Genomic DNA, 25838 nt, shown 5'->3' on the forward strand with positions numbered 1-25838 from the left:
GCAGTGTGTGCCTGAAGCGCCAGTGCTGGAGGGCAGACACAGGAGGCTATCTGGGGCTTGTTGGTTATCCAGTCTACCAAAATTTGAGACACTGTCTTAAAAAATAAGGTAGAGAGCTACAGGGGACGATATCTGACCTCCACACACATGTGCATATGCTGCACATGCACACATGCACACACAAAGAAAAGACCTCACCTACACTAGTCAACATCTCACATGCTGTGAGGGCCTTTTGTAGTAGAGTTTGGCCCCACTTTTTTCTCTTCCTTTCTCAATGCAGTCTTCCTTTTTCCCCTTCATATTTTATCTCAAAAGCCATGTCATCAGAGCCACACGGCACTGGCTTTGGGGCATTTTCCAGAAGCACTAATCTTGTTTTCTTGTTATTCCTTATCAGACCCACAGTGAGCTCTGCATATTGCCTGCTACGGAGCTGACTTGTCTTGACTACTTGAGTGAGCTAAGAAGGAAAATAAGGCTCCCCAAAAAAAGAAATCACTGAGCCAGGCATACTGGAGCACACCGATAATCTAAGAGCCTGGGAGGGGAAGGCAGGAAGATCCAAGAGTTCAAGGCCAGCCTCAGCTACATAGTCAATTAAAGGACAGCCTGTGTTACAAGAGATCCTATCTAAAAAACAAAACAAAAACAAAAGCAAACAAACCCCCCAAAATTAAAAACTTCCCTGTATTTTTTCAGAATAATTTTATAACATTAACTGGGTATATTTTCATCTTCTTAAACGTCAGTAGACTATTTCTCATCATAGACATTATGTATTTCTTGAAAGTATAAAAGAATTCACTGGCAAAACAATCTGACCCTAGAATCAACTTAGGAAGAAAATCCCTTTAACTTCCTACTATGGTTTTAGTTTACCCAGATTTATTTTGTTCTCTCTTCTTCCTTTTTACCTTCCTTCCAATTTGAGTATCTCCTAATAACTTTAAAGATTTCCTGTAAATTGGCATAAAATTAATAGTGTTCCCTTTCATAATGTCTTAAAAATTCTAATTTTTTGCAGTCTCTTTTGGTTTTCAACATTTTCCCTAGTATTATCTTTTATTTTTTTTTCCCCAACCTCGAATCCTATTTATTCCTGTGGCTTCTGTCTCACCAACTCCTTTGTTCTTTGTGTGCCTTATTATCTTATTGTTAGTACCCTTTTCTACTCAGTATTCTTTATTTTGCTGAGTTTTGGTCATTTTACTGAATTCTGAAACTGCATGTTTAGTTTTAATTTAGTTTAGTTTAGTTTTTCTTTACCAATAGTAAATTCAATTATGATTATGAAGTTTACTTTAAGCACTGCATTGGTCTTAGCATAAGTTATATTCTAGCTTACTAAATAACAGTAATATCTGATTTTTCCAAATTATTAGAGTTAAACGTTTTTGAACTTCTGTTATAGTTAGAAAAAACGTTATATATTTTCAGTTTTGTTCATTTTCTAGAATTTAGTAAGTTGTCCTGTTTGTTTTGTTGCTGTTTGGGTTTTTTTTTTGTTTGTTTTTGTTTTTGTTTTTTTTGTTTTTCCCTGTTCCACAGTCAAGTGGAAAAGCACCTTTAATCTCAAATTACAATGGAACCTGACTAAGCAACTAAGACTGCACTATCAGTTATACTTCTTAAGGGTTGCAATCCTTTCTAGCAATAAATCCATCTATAGAGGGGCTGGAGAGATGGCTTAGCAAGAACTTGGGGTTTGGTCCCAGCATGAGGCAACTCACAGCTGCCTGCAACTCCAGTTCCAGGGGATCTGATGCCCTCTTTTGGCCTCCAAGGGCATCTGCATGCACACAGTGCGCATAAACACATGCAGGTACACACATAGACATACTTTTAAAAATCTTGAAAATTATCTGTTCAGTATGAAAAGAATAGCAATTCTGAATTTTGCACCTAACTTAATTTTATGTATACTTCACTAGATTTGAAACAGGGGGGAAAAAAAAGTACTTCTTAATATAAAAAAGTTTTAATTAAAAAAAAAGTCAAGACAAGTGGATTGGGGCCCATCCCATTGGGGGTGTCTGCTCAAACTATTGCACTAACCAAGGACAATACAAGTAGTAAACATCAAACTCCTACTCTGATCTACCCAATGCACAGGAAATTCTCCACAGTTATGTGGAGAGTGGGGACTGACTCTGACATGAACTCTGGTGCCCCATATTTGACCATCTCCCCTTGGTGGGGAGGCCTGGTGGCACTCAAAGAAAGAGTAAGCAGGCTACCAAGATGAGACTTGATAGCCTATGACCATATAGTGTGGGAGGAGATCCCCCTGGGCCATAGACCTAGGGGAGGGGAATAGGGTGAAAGCAGGAGGGAGGGAGGATACAAGTGATGGGATAACAACTGCGTTGTAATCTGAATAAATTAATAAAATTAAAATTAAAAAAAAAGTCAAGAGTAGGGGGTGAGGGTGGCACACACCTTTAATCCCAGCACTAGGGAGGCAGGTGGATCTCTGTGAGTTAGAGGCCAGCCTGGTCTACAAAGCAAATCCAGGACAGCCAGGGCTACCCAGAAAAAACTGTCTTGAAAAGCCAAAACTAAATAAATAAAAACTGAAGTGACTGTCACATACCATGGACCCCAAAACCTGTGTAAAGGCAGTGGCATTGAGCATCTGTAACCCCAGGACTGGAAAGGGTGTTTCAGGGAAACCTGTGGGTCCCTGTAGGCTAGCCAGTATACACAGATCAAAGACCTCCAGGTTCAGTGAGAGACCTTGCCTCAAAAATAAACAAATTAATAAGGTGGATGGTGACTAAGGCAGGTACTCAACATCAGCCTCCATCCTATATACCCACATATACACACATTCATACTAACACACGCATACACACACATAGTAATACACATACGTGCATATACACATGCATGTACACAGACACACTTATACTAACATGCACATGTGCACACACACACACACACACACACACACACACTTATATTAACACACACAAAGCCATATGGTGTCATCCTTAGTACTTGGTAGACTAAAGCAACAGGATTCTGAATTTGAGGTCAGCCTCATAGGATCTATTAAAAACATGTCTTACATTTACTCATTAATATGCGATGGTGCTTTACACCCACAGCACAGTACGAAGGTCACAAAACAACCTGCAGTACTCAGTTCTTTCTTTCCACCACGTGGGTCCAGGAGAATGAAGTACTTTTATACACTGAACCACCCTGCCAGCCAGTAAAAGACTCTCAAGAAAAGCTTTTGAATTTCAAAATGTAATATTATATTATGTGTTCCCATGCTAAAGTTCTCCATCTTATTCTATTTTTGTGGTGTAGAGGTTGAGTATAAGGCCTTGCACATACTAGGCAAGACTCTATCACTGAGAGCCGCCCAAATCTATGTTCATTTTTATTTGAGGAAATTAAAGTGATAAAATATTTAAATTTTCATGCCATGTCAAATTCCATGGGCTAAGGGTATACCTCAGTCATATAGAACTTACCTATACACAAGAGGAGCTGGCTTTGCTCCACAGTACCAGACACACAATGCACAAATAACACTAGAAACAAAACCCACTACTGTCAAAATCAATAAAGCATCCTTCCTGTAACCAGAGCATGATTGAAGCACACTAATGAATGTATAAACTGTCACAGTAAAGCCCATTATTCTGTGCAACTGACAGACACCAATAAAATGGTTTTTAAAGCTAAAAAATTTAGTTTGACTAGTGAAAAGCATGTTAAAAGCATGCTCTTTCTTGTTTAAGTACCATACAACTAGTGTTATTTGTGACTATAATAGCTTTCTAGCAGCTCCACTGTATCAAAACTTTAAATTGAAGCAGTGAACCAAGTCCTTTGTTTTCTGAAATCTAAATTCCCTGCAGTTTGTTTGCACTTAAAAAAAAATACACCTATTATTCAACAACCTGATCTTCAAACTCTGTTTCATCCCAAGGCAAAGAGATAGGTAAATCCTAGTCCACTCTGAGATGTGTAACTTCTAAGTAAGCCTTCCTGCAGCCTTTTTTTCTCTTACATAGAACAGAGACAGTAACTTGCACCGCATATGGAAATTGGGATGGCATCTTAAGACACATAGTGTCCATCAAGCATGGTGGCATGGGGCATGCCTATGGTCTGTTCAGAAGGCTGAGACATGAGCATCACTTGGGCCCCGGAGTTCTGAGTCAGCCTGGGTGGCGTATAGAAACTCCCTCTCAAGGGTGCAGTGTGTAACCACGATGCCTGACACATGGCAATAAGTAAATACCAGCTATCATATTTCTGTTCCACTCTTACATGCACTGCAGCCCACACCCTGACCCACACAGCCACACTCCTCCACGTAGGGTCACCTTCCATGCCGCATCTTCAGCAACCAACAGAAGGTGAACTAAACACCTCTCACGAGTGCTCATTCTTGTGCATTAGACTCTGGCTCTGTAGAGTCCAGACCCTGTCAGGAGAACATTTCATCTGTTCTCTCAAAATATCTGTTAACAGATTAAAAAAAAAAAACCCTAACGTCATAAGCTTGACATAAAAAAACAATGACCTATGCCCCAGGAGTAAAGGCTTTTTTATATACAATTTCAAAAGCTATGCTACCACTCAAGAATTATAATGGTATACGCTGGGATTTGAAAGAAATTATTCTTTACAATCTTCAGTTTGGGGGTGTTTAATTGCATTTTTCAAAAATAGCATTAAAGATGCATTTGCAGGTCTCTTTGATCCACTACTACACAAAGATAGGTGCAGGTAAGCTGCAGGGAGGAGGGCGGTGATGCACAGAAAAACAACACGACTCTTAGTTAGTGACACCAGGTCATCAGAGTCACGTTCAAGACACTTCAGGAAAAGGCTGTCTGTAATGTGACCCTGTGACCCACCTCTTCTCTCTTGTGGATGAAATCAAAATTTTCCTTTCTCAGAGCCTATGTGCCTCCTCTCATAAAGCTCAGCCATTTCATCAGCATCTCACACTGCCCTTCATAGCCAGCTGGGAAAAGTCGGATTTCCTGCTGAAGTGCCCCCCTCCTGCCAATAGGCAAGTATTCTTCAGGCATCCCACTCCACTAGTGGCCCCCCCTTTTTTTGCATTCCTTATACAGAACATAGCAATTATGCATAAAATCACCATCACACATCTTCAGAGTTTCCCTACATGTCCAGGCCTAGGACTTCCTAACTCATAAGACATTTTTTTTCTTTTACAGTTTTAAACATTAAAAGATAAAGAACAATTTTTAAACACTGGTATGTAGTTGTTTCTTGAATGGAGAGGTATATTTACTAAATACATATTGGATGTGCTAAACACTGTAGTAAGTAGATTGGCTTATTTTATCTTAAGTAGCCAATAAAATGTCAAGTAGGAAGAAATTATGTAATAGGTGTGGGCATTATGGGGAGGAGGTGTAATGTTATATAGAGGCACAAAGAAATTCACCAAGTAGAACCGATAAAATCAACAAGTAATTGAAGTAAAATGAGCCACAATTACAGATTAACAAGGAAATACATATTTTTGAAAGTATAGATGCTGCTACAGCACACTTGACTCTGATTTTTCTGCTACTCAACTAATTCTTAGTCTATCAGTTCCTTGTAGTAATAAAGGAGTAAATTCAACAGACCTCTGTGTTCTCTTAAGTATTAAGACAGGTTCCAAAATCAAAATTACAGTGAAAACTGCTCTTTTAAAATTGGCCTCATCAACCAGTATACTGAAAAAACAAATATAAAAATAATTAAGTATAATAATTAAAAATATGTCGTTAGAATTAAAAAGTTACAAAGAGAGATGCAAACCTAGAGAAGCAGCAGACTGCAAGGCTGGAGGCCCTGGGGCTAAGTCCAGCCTCATGTACAACAGATAATTAACTTTTGGCAGTTAGCATCTTTTCATCGGAGTTGTTGAGAGTCTAGTGACTCAATCTGCATAAAGTGCTTAGAATAGAGTCTTAAATAATAAATACCACACAGCCAATCTGTCCTTTGTGAGAAATATCTTCTTTACTGAATACTTAAGAAATTATTTGAATTAAGAATTCAGCTCATTGCTAAATGAACATAACTGAACAAAGAATAATTTTTGGACCTTTCACTTACAGGATGAATTTTGAGAAAATTGTACACTACCCTTTACCCCCTTCAACCAGTACACTGTCCCAGTTGTAGCCCTAACATAAACAATGACCAACCATCATATATCAAATCTCACTTATCTTCTTGACACACTCACTTGTATGCTAAATAATAGTGAATCAAATCCCTTGCACCCATGAATATTTCAATGTGTTCCCCAAAACATCAGGACCTTGCAAACATAACTGTATAGTATTATTATCACATTTAGAACTAAGGATAGTTCTTGAATGTCAAATATCGAGTCAGTATTCAAATTTCCATGATTGTGTCACAGACATTTATGGACAAAACCTGGACCATCTAAAAGTTCAAACATTGCCAGTAGCCTAACGTTTTCTCCTCTGTTCCTCCTTTTAGTCATACTTTATTGTGGGGGGAAGCCTATGTACCAAGGACAGATATTTTGCTGTAAATCTCCAGTGTATCATTTCGTATGTTTCCCTATTCCCATAAAATAGCCGTGAGAAGTAGAGACTTGATCAGATTTGGGTTCAAATTTAATTTGGAGGCACGATTACTTCACAGGAAGGTTGTACTGTAAATGCCCACTAAACCGTCCCGTAATGCTGGCAGCCAGTGGTGACTTTTGCTAAGCATCAGGAACTTGTTCTAAGATGGTGAGGTCTGGTCTATCACCCTTTCTTTCTTCTTTATTTACTAAAATATCCCTGAGAAAAGCTTCCTCTCAGCTGCCAATTATGTGGCTGCCCTGAAGTATAGCTGGTTCCCAAGTATACTTCAAGCAAAGGTAGACATGGTTTATTTGAATGTTTATAAGCATCTTAGGAACCTACATGTAAGCGCCGTCAGTGTGACTCATTGTGCTGCCATGCTTAGCAATGTGCAAACCGTCTCATCTTCGACCAGCCAGAGCCCACTGCTCCTGCATCTAGAGTGTTTTGCCAAACCCCTATTTGTTTTGTTTGGTCGTTTTTGATAGCCTCATTGCAAAATGTTTATGAACACAGATTGGAATCAGTTTGAGATGCAAACCAATCTTCTTCAGCCTGTTTCTTTTTTATCCCTTCTTTTTACTAAGCTAAAAACTTTTAATTAAAAATCATCTCTATCAATAGATTGGCTATTATGATGGAACATGAAATAAGATGTTAAGCAAGATTTTTTCATTTACATTTACTTCCAGTATTCTGTTGAATTAAGAAAAAAATTTAAAGCATATTAAATGTTTTAATCTGATTGGGAGACAAAGATTTCTACTCTTTTTTGTTTGCCTTTGGTTATAGAAAGTATTTTAATGCTAAACTACAATTTTATTGTTTTTCTTTTCTTATGAGTATATTCAGTGTATAAAATGTGGGGTTTATTATGATGCATACACATAATTCTCTTTGCTCACCACCTTCTCATGCCTCCCACACTGGTCTTTTCTCCTGGTCTCATCCTTCTTCCCTGCCATACACGCACACCCTTTAGCATAGATTCTGCATATGAGAAAAAACATATGACATTTGACATTTTGACCCTGGCTTACTTCATTTAAGATGATGATCTCCATTGCTGCCCATTTTCAGGCTAATAACATCATGTCATTTGCCTGTTGAAGAACACCTAGGTTATTGTGAACAGTGCCACAGAAAACATGACATCCTGAGCTCTCTACCGTCTGCTTACTTGGATTCCCATTCGTACACACCCAGGCGTGCTGTAGCTGGATCCTAATGCACTTCTAATTTAAGCCTTTTGAGCAACTTCCCTTCCAATTTCCATGGTGGCTGCACCTAAAATTAATAGCCTCACCAACCGTTTCCTTCCACAAGCCCTGCTCCCCACATTCTCATCAGTATTTGTTTTCTTGATTGATAGTCATTCTGACTGGGATAAGAATGAATATTCAATATAATTTTGATTTGCATTCTCTTGGTGGTTCAATGTGGCAAACATTTCCTTATATATTTATGTGGCCATTTGTACTTCTTTTGAGAAAGTTCTGTTCTTTCATTCACACATTTATTAATTAGACCATTTCCCTTAATGCCTTCTGTTTCTTGGGCTTTCTAGGCCCTAGACTCTGTCAGATGTATAGCTGGAAGTCTCCTCTGCGGATGGACAGGCTGAGTCTCTGCTGAGGAGCAGGGTGGTTTTGTTTTGCTCTGATTAACGCTCATGTGCCCATTCTTGCTGTCTTATTGTGAACTCTGAGAGTCCTATTCAGAAAGTCTTTGCTTTTCCCTGACCAATTTCAGCATCAAGTTTTAAATTAAAGCCTTATATCCGTGTTGAGTTGATTGCTATACAGGGCCAAAGACAGGAATATGATTTCATTGTTTTACATATGGACACATCAGATTCTGTTGAAGAGGCTATCTTTCTTCAGTGTATGGTCTGGGCACCTTTGTCAAAAATCAGACAGTTGTAGCTGTGTGAGTTTATTCCTAGACGTCTTATTTTATTACACTGGTCTATATGTCTGGTTCCGTGCCATTACCATGCTGTTTTTGACATGATGGTTCTGTAGTATAATTTGAAATTATAATTTGAGGCATAATGATACCTCCAAAGCTGCTCCTTTAGCAAAGGACTGCTTTAACTACTGATGTTCTTTTGTACTGCCATATGAATCTTAGGGTAGCTTTTTTCCTACTGGAAAGAATATCATTGGAATTTTGACTGTACTGAATCTTAGATCATTTTTAATAATATAGCCATTCTCACAATATTAATTCTGCTAATCCAAGAATTGGAATGTCTCTGGACCTTCTAGTATTTTCTTCAATTGTCTCCCTTTCCGCTCTGCCCCACTCCCACCTCCAGCCTTCTGTAACTAGGACCGTTCTGCCTTCTTCATTGGCATGCTTGTTATTTATTGGTATATGGGCTATCAATATTGATTTGTTTTTAATCCTGCTCTGGAACTCTCTCTGTAGACCAGGCTGGCCTCAAACTCAAGAGATCCGCTTGCCTCTGCCTCCCAAAGGCATGTATCACCACACCTGGTGAGATCTAAGCGTTTGATGGTACTTTTTTGCAGTCTTCTGTGTGTTTACAAGTGGGGATATTTCAACTGCTTCGTTTTCTATTTGTATCTTTTATTTCTTTGGTTTGACTTACTGTTCTAGCTAAGACTGTAAATATATTACAGTAGATAAGAATGTAGAGAGTTGGGCAGCCTTGTCTCAGTCCCAACTGTAAAGAAAATGCTTCTGGTTTGCTCCACACTTAGTACAATGATGGCATAAGGTTTCTCATCTATATCCTTTATTAAGTTGAGATACATTCCTTCTGGACTTTTATCTAGTTTCTTCAGGACTTCTATCACGGAGGAATGTTAAATTTTGTTAAATGCCTGTTCTTCATCGACTGAGGACACCCTGTGACTTCTGTCCATTTTTAAATATTTTCATGTTTTGTTTGTTTTTATTTTGGTGGTTGTTGTTATACTTGCTGATTTATATATGCTGAACCATATTTATTGCTGCATCCCTTACGCAAAGTTAACTTGATCATCGTGTATGATCTTCTTGATGTGTTTCTTGAATTCCGTTTATAAGTATTTCATTGAGAATTTTTATGCTTACACTCAGTAAAACTGTTATACAGTTTTCTCTTTTTATTGTCAGTTTGCCTGTCCTGCTTTGGTATCAGGATGATTCTGGCTTCACAAAATAAGTGTGGTACTGTTTCTTCCCTAGGTATTTTATGGAAACATTTGAGGACAACTGGTGCTAGCTGAAAGGTCTGATAGAATTCCGCAGTGAGCACACCTGCCCTGCACTTTCGCTCTTTATCACTGCTTCACTCCGCTGCTTGCAAATTGTTTGTGTGTCCTCTTCATTTCATTTTAGTAAGCCACCTGTGTCCAAGCTTTCCAGAGTTGTTTGTTTGTTTGCTTGCTTGCTTGCTTGCTTTTTTAAAAAATACAGGTTTTCAAAAAGAATCTCTAATTGAACTATGGATTTCAGTAGAATATGTCCTAGCATCTCCTTTTTCATCTCTAATTTTATCAATCTGGGTCTTTGGTTAATTTAACTACAGGTTTGCTGATCACATTATTTTTTTCAAATTCTTTGTTTCATTGATTCTTGCTTTTTTAGTCTATTATTTTATCAATTACACCTCATTTTTATTATTTGTTTTTGTCTACTAATTTGGATTTTGCCTTGTTCTTTTTCTGGGGTCTTATGGTATGATTATTCAGTTATTTAAGTTCACTTGACTTCTTTCTTTAAAGTGTTTATTTATGTTTGTGTGGATATATGCGCGCACGTGTGTGTGTGTGTGCGTGTGTGTGTGTGCAGAGTTCAGAAGTTAAAGTTGGGTATCTTCTTCAATAACCCTCCACCTTTTCAGCTACACTCCCTTCCTAGAAGTGACTTGGCTATATCCCAAAGGATCAGGTGAAGTGACTTTGCCACTGTCACTTGTCTCTAGGAATTTTTTAATTCCCTTATTTGTTTTTATAACTTGATAAAATAATTAAATATAGGGAAACAGTAAAACTCTTAGAAATTGAGTTATTCTGTGATATAAATCAGGCCTTTAAAAAATAGATATACATATATATGTGTGCATATCATTTTTAACATAGAAACTTGTGATATTAATGAAACTCTAATTTGAGACTACTTGAAATACTAAATCAGGCCCTGTGAAATAAAAGAAATAAAATTATCATTTGCAAATAAATATTTATCCAATTTTACCAAAATATAACTTACAAACATGTAAAAACTTTCCCTTGTGTAAACAGCAGACAATACTGTGGCAAAATATAATTCTATAGTTGCTGAGCATTTGGTTCTTTACAATTTCTGAATAGATATGGGACACTGCTTACAGCCAAAATTTTTACTTTTTTCAATACTGAATCATGATTGGAAAATACATTATTGATTACTAATTCCACGCCTGGAAAATAGCAGGTATGAACTGATATGGTGTACTCTCTAGTAATCAATAACCCAAGACACTCTTTCATGTAGCTTTTCGTAGTCCTTTTGTAGTCTGTGCTGAAGGAAAAAAATGCAGCTTCTCTGAGCTAAAAATGGTTTTAAAATAAATCAACCAATAAAAACCAGCTAAAAATCAATGCTAACCAGCAACACCTAAGTGAAGTGTTGGTATGCTCTCGGAATATCAGAGCTTACCTTCTACCAAAAACAAAATACTCACTAGCAAATGCATGACAGTAATTGCTTTTCCAGATGGTATGCCTTTGATAAGACATTTTTGCCAAAAGCTCATTTTACTTTCTCTCCAAGCATAATATTTATCATTAACTTTGAAACTGGTTTTACAAGCTTCTCATTTTTCGTGTGTACTGAGTTTTGTTTTTCTATGAAAAGGAAACTTCTAGATACTCTAGTAGTAAGGCATTCTGGTTTTAGTAATCATAATCATTACTATCACTCTAAACCCGTTTATGTTGTTTTATGCACACATTTCATTTTTTTATCACAAGTCCAAATGCTAATTATTATTATAAAGAACTAAGAAGCAGGAATTGTTTCCCAGAGTGTCAAGAAAGAAGCTCGGAAGCTTGTGCCCTTCCTTCCCTGCTGCGGCAGCCACAGCGCAGCGCAGGCCTACGCCTTCCTCACCGATTTCTCTAAACAACCCTTTCCTCAGTGAAGACAAAACAATTTTAAAAGTTAACCGGGTGTTCGTTACGCTGTAATAAAGAGCACATACTCTAGTATATTTCCTGGGGCCTTACTCATTCTCTCAAGTTTTCCTGATTTCACTTTAATGGACTCCACCCAAGCAGCACAATCAATCCCATTAATCTCAAAATCTAAACTTCTCTAAACTACTGTCAGCGAATACAGTTCAAAGGTATTATAAAACTTTCAATTCTCTTTATTTTCAAAAGAGGAAATAAATATGAATAGGGCATTACCCTACAGGACCTTGCAATATTGGGGAAGTATGTGAGATTGAATTCAAAATTTTCAACAAGAATTTAAGCAATCTATTTTAAACTACAGAGAACTTTTAGAAGTAGAATCATAGCATCCACAACCAATTAGCAAACAAATTCAAATGGTCACAATTTCCTAAACTCAAATCTTGTCTATTGGTAAGTTCTCAGATAGAACTGAACTGTACTACTTAGAAAGAGAACCTAACATACGATTTTATGGTCACACATAGCTGGTTTCAGATGCGTATTTAGTCTTGCTGGCCCCAGGGTAACCATTCCAAGATACCTATGTCTTCAGCACCATCCATAATGACGTTCTATAGTAATTTACATCTCTCTACAAATGTAAACACAGTTTTGTTTTGTTTTGTGTAAAGCTTGGGCACCCAGCTGATATTCATAAAGAAGAAATGTCATATCTAAAAAAAATTAAGTATGGTGATTCTAATAGTAAGACAAGCCATCATATATTTATTCATTATTTATTTTTTATTCAAAATGACATGCACACACAAAATAAACTCGGAAAAGTGCTCTGTACCAATCTACTAGATGCCAGTGACATTGTAAAGCTTGTTACTAAGGCAACAACACACTTCTACCTGATATGAGCTAACTTCTCTTTAAGGAAGTAATCGATTGCACCATCCTCTTCTAGGAGGAAATCTTTTACAGCTAAGCAAGTTTAGGATTACCACAGCATGGCAGTTTCTCATTCTTTTTAATATACTGCTTTTCATATTTTCTTTCTTTTTTTTTTTTTTTTTATATTTTGTACGTGTGCATGTGCACACAAATGCCACGACTTGTACGTGGAGGCTAAGAGAACAACTGGAGGCAGTCACTTCTCCTTTCTAATTCAGGTGGTCAGTCTTGGTGGCAGGTTCCCTCACCCACCAGTCCTCTCACTGGCCCTAGACAACAGCATATTAGCATTATGTATACAGTGCTCTGCCTGCACATACACCTGCCCACCAGAAGAGGGCACCAGATCACATTATAGATGGTTATGAGCCACCATGTGGTTGCTAGGAATTGAACTCAGGACCTCTGGAAGAGCAGTCAGTGCTCCTACCACTGAGCCATCTCTCCAGCCCTCCATATTTTCTTTAAAAAACAAAAATATGGATCTAATGAGATACATTATTCTCAGTATTTTACCTTTATATTCTAACAAAATACTATTTTCTAAATTTCTGTAAAAAAAAAAAAAAACTTGGAAATCAATCATCTTTGCCTACCCCAACACGTATTCTTTCCATCCATGTAGAAAGATATAGTGAAAAACCAAACATTTAGTTTTTAAACAAAAGACATAAATAACTCTCCCCTGTTTATAATTTGTATGTATTCTAAAAATCTACGTAACTACTGCTGTGTTCGTCTCCTCTGCCATTATATTTCCTTTTTGGTTTTATTTGTCTTATGTATTCTTTAAAGTAGGGATCGACCCTATGTTTCAGAAGAGTCACTTGACTCTCTAATTATATATCTCGTCTTTCTCTTCCAAGTGAAACTAGTCCATCAGATCCAAAGGTACCACAGGAATAACAGTGACACTTCTGGTGTATAGAAAATCCTTAACAGTGAGTTTAAGAGAAAAGAAAAGTTTCCAACTGAACCGCAGAATGACTACTACTAAAGGCCTCACTCTGGTAGGCTCTGGTAGGCTCTGGTAGGCCCTGGTAGGCTCTGGTAGGTTCTGGTAGGCCCTGGTAGGCCCTGGTAGGCTCTGGTAGGCTGCTGGATTTGGTGGTTATTTTTTTTTTCTGTGGAAACAGGGTCTCACTGTGTAGCCATGATGATTCCCTTAGCTTATTCTCTTAAGTACTGGAATGCAGGTGTGCGTAGGACTCTCAGGTAACATCTGCTTCAGTGCTAGTTTACTGCATCCCACTCTTCAACCTGTTTCTTATCATTGACAGATTTTGTTAGTTAGAAGAAACCTATCTTCCAAAATCAAAATTTTTTTCTCTGCTGGGTTTTGGGGAAAGTGGAGTGAGGCAGGACTTGAGGAGCAGTGAACTGTTTTTAAAAGCTAAACACTCTAACATGTAAGAACATTTAAACTTATAAAACCTACATACAGAAATCAACATCATAAAATCACTACCAACAAGTCAAGTTCAGTAAAACTGTGCCTCAGTACCTCTGAATAAGTAGAAACTCTGAATGTGGTGTCTTCATTTGGAAGCAGGGATTCCTCCTATGTGATCTCGTCTGAAGGGCCTTGGTTTTATCGTCAGATTGGTTCCAGTTACATTTCCACTAGTATGGACAGGTCTAAAATAGAAGAAAGGACACTTGGGCCATGGAAAACATGATGGATTCACTAGTTTCCTGCAAGCACACAAAAATTCCTACGTGCTTCAATTGGTTGAAAAAAAAATGCCAGTTTTCATTCATGTGACTGCTGCAGGTGGAAAAGAAATTAAATCAAAGATTAAAGATGTAACGAAGAAATTGTGTAAAGTCGCTGAGAAGTTGACTGGGTTTCTTTTTTAAAGGTCAGATCTCTTACAGCAGTCTGCAGCAAGCCGGATGAACTATGCTCACACAGAGAGCTGCTGCAGTCATTGCAGCAGCCTGTGCACCCTCGACACCCTGCCCCAGGTAAAGCGTTAGTTTTACCATTCAGGGTGAGGTTTGCATGCTAGGAAGCTAACCCTACCAATGAATCGAACTGTGTTCCCAGCCCTAAGCACTAGCTCTTCATTAACATTTCTCTAAATCACAGAAACAGATAATCAAGCTCCAGAGATGATCACTCTATCAGATCAATTTAGGAGCCTGGCTACTTAATTCTATCTGTGGTTCCCAGGACTGACATTCAATCAGCTTTATTCAAAACACTAACCATCTGGACAACTACCTTCTCTCCTATTTTCATGCCCACAGTGTTCTCTGCTTTTTCACCCACCCCATTTATTCCACAACTGCTGTTCTTTATTCCACACAAATGGCCAAGTATACAAAAAAAAGTGTTCAGCATCACCAATAAACAGGGAAATGCAAATCAAAACCACAATGAGATATCATCTCACTTCAATAAGAATGGCTCCTATCAAAAAGACAAAAGACAGCAAGTGCTGATGTGGAAGAAAGGGAACCCTTGTACACTGTGTTTCGGAATGCAAATTACTACCTCCATTATGGAAAACAGTATGGAGATTCCTCAAAAATTAAAAATAGAACTCCCATATGATCCAGAAACTCCACTTCTGCGTATATATCCAAAGGAAATGAAATCAGTACATCAAAGAGACATCTGCACTCCAATGTTCACTGCAGCACTACTCATAATAGCCAAGAAATGGAACCAAGTGAAGTGCCCATCAGCGGATGGATGGACGAGGATAATGTGGGATACAGACCCGGTGGGATACATTCAGCCATAAAACAGATGGAAATCCTGTCATTTGTGACAACATGGATGGAGCTGAAGATAATCACATTAATTGAAATAAACCAGTAACTGCAAGATGAGTGCTGCAAATCTCACTCACATGTGGAATATAAGAAGTTGATCTTGCAGCTGTTAAGAGTAGAATGGTCTTTACCAGAGGCTGGGGAGACTAGGGGAAAGAAGGGATGGAAAGAGACTGACCAGTAGGTACTAACTTAGAAATAAGGCTTTCTGGTGGTCTGCTGTACAGTGGTATCACTGCAAAAAGATGCAGAATATATTTCAAAGAGCTAGGATAAAAAAATAAGTGGGTTTGTTGTTTTTGTTTGTTTGTTTGTTTGTTTTTCAAAACAAGGTTTCTCTGTGTAGCCCTGACTGTCCTAGAGAAATTGTTTTTGCCACAAAGGAATGGTAAATGTTTGAGGAGACAAATGTTTAACTTGAGTAAAAAAAAGTGCATAATGAAAATGTACATGTATTAACACCATCACATGCTAGGGAGGTCAAGGTGAGTGGAGCCCTGGAGCTTCCTAGCTAGACACTTCATGTGGCAAGTTTCAGGCCAATGAGATTCTGTCTCAAAAGCAAGGTAGATGGTAGCTGAGGAGCAACAGGTGAGGCCGTGCTCTGAGCTACACATGCACGTGCATACATGTGCATCCACAAACACACAGAAAGGGAAAAACTACATGCCACCCCACAAATAAGTACAATTTTCATGTTTTCACTCATCAGTTAGAAAGATACATTTTTTTTTTTTTTTACAAAATTGGTTTTACTTTTGTGGTTTTTTTTTAAAGATTTATTTATTATTTATACAGTATGTATAACTGCATAACAGAAGATGGTTGTGAACAAACATGTGGCTGCTGGGAATTGAACTCAGGACCTTTGGAAGAACAGACAGTGCTCTTAACCTCTGAGCCATCTCTCCAGCCTCTAGAAAGATACATTTAAAAGTTCAAACCCATTAATTTAATTGTATGGTTTGTATATAAACTAAAAAAATACACGTGGAATAATCTTAAATTGGGATTAGGGAAATGGGTTGGTGGGCCAAGAGCTAACTGCACAAAACATGGATCCCAGCACCCACAAAAATCTGGGCATTTTGGTGAGCATCCGCAACCCAAGTAACTAGTGGTGAAGACAGGCGGCACTCCAGAGCTGACAGGCTAGTTGCCCAGCTGAACCAATGAGCTCCAGGTTCAGTGAAGAGACCACGCCCAGAAAATAATATAGTGTTAACCACCCAAAACTGACCTCTGGCCTCCATATACACACACTTGTAAGTGTGCTTACTTTTGTGTACAGACACACAGATACATGCACACATACAGAAAACACATGCACATTTTAAAATCTTAAAATTTTTTTCTATTAATAAACGAGGTCTCTTCTATATCACTTCATCTTTCCTTTCAAGTTGATCCTATCTGAAGTCAATTAACTGTCACACATGCTGAAAATAAAGGGGTGCTCCTCAAAGTGAAGGGCCTCAAAATCGGAAAGCATCCATCCCTCACTGGAGATTGGTTTCACTTGGCTTGAGGAAAATGAAGCACACAGTACAAGAGATAAAGGCCAAAGAATGTTCCGTTCTTCTTGGGGGAGCAGAAGAGCTTCACTACAGAGGTAGTCTCTCCGGATGAATTTTCATAAATGACGCAAATAAAGGAAAATGGAAGACATTACAGAAGATCAGCAAGAACAGACATTTGAAACAACATACACCTTGACAAGAACTCTGGTGGTTTAAATAAGAAATGTCCCCAACAGGCTCATATATCTGAACCCTTAGCTCCCAGGTGGTGACATTGATTGGGAAGGTTACAGAACCTTTAGTCCTTCTTCTTGTTTTCTCTCTGCTTCCTGTGCGTAGATAAAAATATGACTGGCCGGGGCTGGCGAGATGGCTCAGTGGTTAAGAGCACTGAGTGCTCTTCCAGAGGACCCAAGTACAAATTCCAGCACCCACATGGCAGCTCACAACTGTCTGAAACTCCAAGATCTGATGCTCATAGACATACATGCAGGCAAAAGACCAGTGCACATAAAATAAAGGTAAATAAATTAAAAAATATATGACTGGCCAGCTTCCTGCTTCTGCCTCCAGGCCATGCCTTTGCTATCATGATGGCCCCTACACCTCTGCAACCATAAGTGAAAACAAACCCTTTCTTCCCTGTTAAGTTGCCTTTGTCAGTGTGTTTTATCATAGCAGCAGCAAAGTAACTAATATAGAAACGGGTCCCAGGGAACTGGGGTTGTTGCTATGAAGAACCTGCCTATGTTGTTTTTCAGAAGAATGTGGAAGAGTTTGGAACTTTGGATTGGAAAGGCTGGTGAATGCTGTAAGCAGAGCTTAGTGGACAGTACTGCGGAAGGTAATGGAGACAGCGGAGGTCCAGCGCATGAGGTTTCTGGGGTGAACGGGGCTCTATTAACAACCAGCCTAGAAGCTTTTCATGTGATATTTTGGCAAAGAATCTGGCCTATTCTGCCAATGCTCTGAGAATTTGCAATAGTGAAATTAAAATGCAGCAGGCTAATTTCTTTGGCAGAAGAAATTTCCAGACAGCACAACACTGAGTCTGTGGTGCGGTTATTACTGATTACTCTTATGCAGTTCTACAGCAACAAGTGAGGCAGAAAGAAATAAAAGATGTACAGTTTGGTGCGGAAGCTTAAGATTGCAGTCCAGTTGTGTGTTGAAAGAGGCAGTTATGTTAAAGAGATTAATCACTAAAGAGACTCCCCTGCTCTGTACTGGAAAAATTGAAAAGGTGCCCTGAGGGCCAGACCCACCAGGTAAGCCTCCAACTAGTGAAGAGAAACCAAGGGTCAACTTGCTCCTAGCAAGCAATTGCCTAGTAAGGTTTTCATCAGCCTCAAGGGTAGCAGCTGCTGCAGTTGTGGGTACATGGGACATCCTAAGCAAACATCTGAACATGGTAGTCTTATCGATGAGGTAATAGTTTTAGAAACCAGAAAGAAAATTGAAGGGGTCGTGGAATCCTCCCACCACAGTTTCTGAGAGCCACCGAGGCTAGGCAGTGGGGGGCAGGACCAGGGTCCCCCATGTGCAGAGGCTAGGCAGTAGGGGGCAGGATCAGGGGCCCCCATGCACAGAGGCTAGGCAGTGGGGGGCAGGATCAGGGCCCCCATGCGCAAGGCTAGGCAGTGGGGGGCAGGATCAGGGCTCCCCATGCGCGCAGGTCTTAAGAGAGCACTAGTAAAGCAGTAAAGGTGAAGCCTAGACTACAGTGGAGACAGGAAGATGTTGGAGATGCCAGAGCTGAGATATGCACACGGAGAGCAGCGTGCTGGAAGTCTGTCCAGCCCAGAAGAAAACATGTATGTGACAGGCAGCAAAACTGAAGTGGCAAAGCAACCTACGCCCTTTAAAACTGAAGACCTAGATACATGACAGGATTCAGCATTTGCCCTGCTGGGTTTCAGTCTTGCATTGGTCCAATTTTTTTCTCATTGTGTCCTACATTCCTTTTTGGAGTGTTAGTGTATATTCTTTTCCATTGTATGTAGAAACTATGTAGTTTGTTCATTTGTTTTTAATTTACAGGGGTCTCAGTTAAAGAGACTGCTCTGTGTCTCAGAATACACTCTGAACTTTGGCCTTTTGAACAGTAATGATCATGGGAGCTTTTGAAGAAATTGGACTAAATGTACTGTGTATAACAAGGTGGCTGTGAGCCTGTTCTTTCTTTGTGCTTCCTGTGTGTGGGTGAAAATACAATCAGTTCCTTTATTGCTCCTGCTACCATGCATGCTGTCCCCAGCACAACAGACTCTATCTCTCCGGAACCATAAGCTAAAATAAACCTTTTTTCCCTTAAGTTGCTTTTGTCAGGGTATTTTATCACAGCACCAGGAAAAGTGGCTAATTCAGACTCTAAGCAGCTCCACTTTTACCCAGAAGGCACAAGGCCACAAAAGCATGTCATCCCTGAGATGGGGTGGGTGCTCACTCACTCTCCCCCATCTCTCTGTCTGTCTGTCTGTCTGTCTGTGTCTCTCTCTCTCTCTCTCTCTCTCTCTCTCTCTCTCTCTCTCTCTCTCTCTCTCTCTCTCTCACACACACACACACACACACACACACATCACTTCTCTTATTCTAACAAAGAATGACACAGAATGGAGCAACCAAGTAAATTTATTACTTCAGACTGCAAACTATTTGATAAACACAGAAAAGGAAGTGGCCAATATACAACAGTTTAATGAGAACAGAGCTGAAATTTTAATGAATTCCTCAAAAATCTAGTATAAACCACTATGTGGGTTTGGAATAGCTGAGGATCCACGACACAAATACTTAACTGGAAGATGACCCACATATCTCACAGGTGTCCCAAGGAAGATTAGAAATACGACAGGCAGGGCTGCCTTCCATCAGTAAGGCACCCACGGCACAAGAAGCAAGACCCGACTTCTGGTCCCCACAACCCACCTAAAAAGCCAGTAATTCCCATGGTGGCATATGCCTGTAATCTCTGCAGGGGGCTGAGTAGACTAGCAGATCCCTGAAGCTCACCGTCCAGCAAGTCTACTAGAATCAGTGAACTTCAGGGTTAGTGAAAACCTATCTCAAGAAATAAAGATGGATAGTAGTCCTGACGATACCAGATGACTTCCACATGCATGCACACACATGTATATGTACACACACACACACACACACACACACACACACACACACACACATACACGCTAGGACAGGAAGCCAGAGGAGCCCTGCATTATTACAACAGTGTGCAGGAGGCGTCTAGGAACAGGCCTAAAAGCTTGCCTGTTCTCCAATAGGAAAAAAAAAATTTTTAACCTAGAGAAACAATAAAAAAACCTTTCACTTCAGTGTCCAGGCAAAGTCCATTACTTAAAGGGAGAATAAAATCAAAATGCTTAGGCCTCTGGGGAGGGGATGTGGTTTGGAAAAACACTCAGCATGAGAAACAAAGAATATTGTTGCTAGGGTTGAGGAACAGGAAAAGGTAACAAGCACCAATCACAAGGAGACATCTCCTACAACCAGGGGAAGGGAAGGGTATGCCTGTCCAGGACTAACCGCAAATAAAGAGCAGAATATGACTTCCATAAGGGAGCGAGCACAAGAATGCTGACAAAGCCTAGCCTCAGTGCCTGACTGCAATTCAGTCTAGATCAGAACAAAAGAGAAGCCCACCCTCTCCACAACACAACAAAGAGAAGCAACTATCTATCATTAGGACAGGGACAACCACATGAAGTAGAAGTTCTCTGCAGAACAGATGTGCAAAAGCTGAAAGGTGAGGTGGAACAGAACGCAGAAGGCACAGCCTGCGATGCCAGATGCCGTGCTCCAGACAGCAGAGCACAGAGCCGAGGGCACAGGAAATCTGAACCACAGGTATACTAGAGTAATGGCTGCAAACGCGCACCCAGCTCAGCTCCTCACACACAGACAGATGACCAGAGAGAGGCGCTGCAGAAGAGGATCACCTGAGTCTCCTCTGTTCCTCTGCACATGGCTCAAAGTATAAGTAAAACCTTATGAAGCATGAACAACAGCAAGAAAACAGATGCCTGGGGCAGCAGAGACGGCTCAGGGCTTGCTGCTCTGGCAGAAGACCAGTATTCAGTTTCTAGCATCCACAACTTCTAACTCTAGCTCAGAGGATCCAACGCTCTTTTCTGGCCTCCATGGACAGACAGACAGACAGACAGACAGACAGACACACACACACACACACACACACACACACACACACACACACACTAGTAATAATAAAACAATTCTAAAGAAGAATCCTCTGTGAAGAGATTTTTAAAAACAACAAAATCAGAAGTAATAAAGTTATTGAAACCATAACAGACTTTTTGTTTTGGTTTTCCGAGACAGGGTTTCTCTGTGTAGCCCTGGCCATCCTGAACTAGCTATGTGGACCAGGATGGCCTCGAACTCACAGTGATCTGCCTACTTCTGCCTCCCCAGAGCCAGGATAAAAGGTGTACGCCACCTCGCCTAGCTCACCATAACAGACTTTAATGTAACCATGTTATTAAACAAACTAGTTTTAAAAAAAAAAATTAAAGGAAGCTCTCTAGGCAAGAGGATAATGCCAGGTGAAAACCTGTGTCTACAAAAACAAATGAGGAGTGCTGGAAAGGAAAATAAATATAATTATTTTTCTCCTTTTTTTCTTTTTTGTGTGTGATGTGCATGCATGTACATGTATGTGTGCATGTTTCCATATATGTGGGTACACGCGCACATGCACGAGTGTGTGTGTGTGTGTGTGTGTGTGTGTGTGTGTGTGTGTGTGTGTGTGTGTACATGCACACTGTTACTCATGCACGTGGAAGGAAGCCTGAGGCTGATGTCAGGAAACATTCTCCATCAGTCTTCCATCTTACTCAATGGAGAGGGCCTCTCAGTCAAACCAGAACTCACCAATATGGCTAGACTTGTTAGCCAGCTTGCTCTAAGGATGCCCTATGGTCTTTGTCTTCCAAAGCTAAAATTACAGTCAGCTGCCGTGAACATCAAACAACTTTTTTCATGGGTTCTGGGGGGAGGTGGTCAGACCTCTGGTCCTCAGGCTTGTGGGGGCAAGAAATTAACCACCAGCTCATTTCCCCAGCTTTCTTCTTGTCTTTGTTCACTGGAGGTTACTTACTAATTAAACAAAGAATAATATAATGTACTGTAGGACACAGAATATATACAAAAATAAAAAAATGTACTATAGCATAAAGTGGAAGGTAAAAAATGAGAACTTGACCTAAGTTTATCATATGACATATGGAGTAACACATTATTATAAGCAAGATATGATATATTGAAGGCATGTATCTTTTAAAAATTTTTTGAGACAGGGTATCACTATATAGTTTTGGCTGTCCTAGAACTCACTATGCAGGCCAGGCTAGCCTCACTCTCAGAGATCCACCAGCCTGTGCCTCCTATGTGCTGGGATTGAAGGTGGCTAAGCTATGCACCTTTTAAAAGCTTGAGTACTAGTTCTCACCAGGAACAAATATTCTCCCAACATCATCCTACGCACACAAAAAACTTTCAACAAAGCCTAGAGACACCCATACATACCACATGCACAAAAGGCAAAGAAATACTTAGGATAAGTACAAAAAAATAAATGAAAGATTCATGTGCTCAAAATAAATCAAGCACTTCAATATATATTTCTACCATTCAAAAGATACTGTCCCAGCCAGGCATGGTGGCACATGCTTTTAATCCCAGCACTGGGGACGCAGAGGCAGGTGGATCGCTGTGAGTTCGAAGGCAGCCTGGTTTACAAAGCGAGTCCACGGCAGCAATGGCTACACAGAGAAACCCTGTCTCGAAAACCAAAAAGACAAAACAAAACAAAACAAAAGATACTGTCCCCAAAACAGAATGTCAACCCATAACTATCTGTAAGATAAAATATCTGACAAAGAACCTACTTCTAGAATGTAATTAATTGTTTAATACAGCAAGAAAATAAAACACCTGATAAAACAACAGGAAAATACATGAACAACGCAAAGATGACAGCTCTAACATAGAGTACAGGCATCCAATTGGTGTGTTGACTCTTTCCTGCTAATCCTTTGCGTCCTCACTTGTCCACTCCCGTCTGAATGGAGCATTTATATACTACATCAAAGAACTATCCAGAAACTAAACAAGGTACTCTCCCCTTAGCTGTGATTTTGTTTTCCAGTTTGAATTATCCATGGTCAATGGTAGTCAAAAATATTAAATAGAAAATTCCAAAAGTAATCAGTAAGTTTTAAATTGTATGCCATTCAGAGTAGTCCAACAACCCTGTGCCACCCCAATCGGAAATGAAGATGACGGATACTTTTCTTGAGATGTTCTCAGAGTGCCAACAGTAGCCCGAGGCTGTCACACGGCCCGTTCACCCTACTTCAGCTCTGTAACATCTCCTGTCATTATTGAAGGCTAAGTACAGAGTTCCTATAGGAGAGTAGCCACGTGTCAGTCCCGCGCTCCACATGCATGACGGTGATCCAACCAGAGCCTTGGGAACACTAGCCATATGCTTTTCCATTAAGCCTCGGTCCCAGACTCTTCCTGTGCATTACAGCTCATCTCATATCTTTTTTATAGACTCTCCTCGTCCTTTAAACAATTTCACAATATATTACATAATATATGTAATTTAATTAGTCTCTCACTGGTATTGCTTCCAATATTTTGACATTGCCATCAATGCTATTTTACTTAGGAAACAGAATTACTGGGTAAAGAGTAACCACAATTTAATTATGGTAATTTGTTTTTGTTTTGTTGAGGCGGGGTCTCTCTACATAGACCTGGCTACCCTGGAACTCACTATGCAGACCAGGCTAACCTTGAACTCAGAGAGATCCCCCTGCCTCAGCCTCCCAAGTGCTGAGACTAAAGGCATGTGCCATCATAACTGATTAATTATGATAGTTTTGGTAAGCTGTGTTCCACAAAGTTTACCTGGGCTTCAGGAGAATAGGGACTGTGTCATTAGCTTTCCATATCAGGATAGAGTATTACAGCACAGCTCCAATTAACAAGTAAAGGTGCTTTGAAGCTCTAATCCAGGATCAATTTATACAGAGTAAAAATAGTAAGAGGCTTATAAAAACATATTTATTTCATCTTTCGAGACAGGATCTCATTCTAGGGACTAGACTGGCCCAGAAAAGACTATTTGCCCCAGGCTGGCATTGAACTCACAATCTTAAAGTCTTTGTTTTGCAAACACTGGGAGAACAGGCATAAGCTACCATACCAGGCTAAAAAGGCATAGTCTCCTGTGACTTTAAAAGCTTTTAAATTAAGATAGTTTTTATTTTAACACTCATAAAATCTAGTTTCTAACAGGATTACAAATTAAAACATAAGATCAATCAAAACCAGATATATACAATTAAAGTATCAGATAGTGTGATAGATGTTATGGCCACATGCTCTTCTCCAAAGATGACTGTCAAGCACTCCCTCCTTCCAAGTGATGAAACGTCATCCCATACACCCGTGTCTTACTCTAGCCAGGGGTATGATGGAAACGATGTCCTTAAACTCCAGAGATGGACAGGAATAGCAGCTTCCTCTTTCTGCCTCTTGGAAGCCAGAAGACAATGAAAGAAATCTGAACATCACAGTGTCGTGAAAAGGCCATGCATAGATATTGGGAAGTGTTAGTCATATGAGTGAAGTTAAAGACAGCAGCCCAGAGGAGAAAGCCGCTGAGTAAATGTGATCCCAGGTGAGGCACATGAGAGCAGAGCCCCACTAAATGCTGCCCACACTCTGGTCCCCCTTAACTGCTCAAAAGAAAAAGCCATTTAAGCCATCAAGTAATTTTTTTGGTTGTGTGTCATTAAGCAACTGAAACAGATACTATCAGGCTTATGGTAACAGCAAATTACAAATCTGAACGTCAAAATTCAATCTATGCCAGGCTGTAAGTTTTTATTTGTTGACAAGAAGAAAACATGTAAAAAATTTTATCTGAACTGTATGAAGTTAGTTATTCAAGAAATGATGAGCCTAGTGGACTTAGTTTCAGAAGTAATTTTAGAAAATGCACATTATTTAAGTGACGTTTCCTTGCAGAGAGGTTCTGTACAGACAGATGACATATTAAATCAGTACTGAACACACAGGCATTTTCATGTCACGGGCGACCAAGATGACATGATCTTGATAGTTTTGTTCTCTGAAGGTTTAATACAAGAAACTAGATGAATGCATAATTAGGAGATTCGCTAGACTGTCTTCTTCATAGTTGATGTTTTAAGTGGGTTTTGATAGACACAAAATGACTCAGTTTCTGTTTAAATTTATAATAAATATTCTACAACATTGGTCAAAGTTAGAGCGATGTATATTTAGGGCCCCAAAGTCTCCTTGACTACTCCACAATGAATATCTTATATTCTTTAACATATCCCACAAAAGTACCTTGATCTTGACATATTTAATGTTAAACAGCATCTGTTCAAAGGGACATTTCTTCTCAGTCATTAACGCAGCACCCAGTTAAATTCCAGTCCTTTGGGGGGAAATGATGCACAAATCACTTGGGATTCTTCATTGTAAGATAGGTAAATGGGATCAATAATTTAATCGTAAATTTTTATCAACATGAATTCAAGAATATTTAATTTTTGCTTGCATTACAATCTAATATTATGGGCTTGGTTTGGTTTGATTGTTGCTAAAAATTGTTGCAGCCTTGATCACTGAGTGCTTTTTTGAGATGGCTTCCCTACCCTTCTGCCAAGACCCTGCCCCTAAAGATTTTGAGTATTCCCTGCCCCGGCCCTAAAAGCAGCCACTCTTCAAAAAGCCTTAGCATTTAAAATGAGAGAATGTTATTAACCCCAAAGTATTAG

The 25838-nt window shown here is 39.5% G+C and overlaps 1 long non-coding RNA gene across 2 annotated transcripts in view; it reads right to left on the reverse strand.

The window, feature by feature from the left end:
* LOC127186813 (uncharacterized) overlaps positions 1–25838 on the reverse strand; it is a 133863-nt gene that overhangs the window by 54744 nt on the left and 53281 nt on the right. The window contains exon 3 of one of the 2 annotated variants that reach the window (XR_007830412.1): positions 14178–14311. This is a non-coding gene — a long non-coding RNA (uncharacterized LOC127186813). Of the gene's footprint in view, positions 1–13860; positions 14312–25838 lie in introns of those variants that run through there. The other variant, XR_007830411.1, reaches the window with a different exon arrangement.

The sequence above is a fragment of the Acomys russatus genome, chromosome 1 (assembly GCF_903995435.1).
Source record: "Acomys russatus chromosome 1, mAcoRus1.1, whole genome shotgun sequence".
NCBI classification, from domain to species: Eukaryota; Metazoa; Chordata; class Mammalia; order Rodentia; family Muridae; genus Acomys; species Acomys russatus.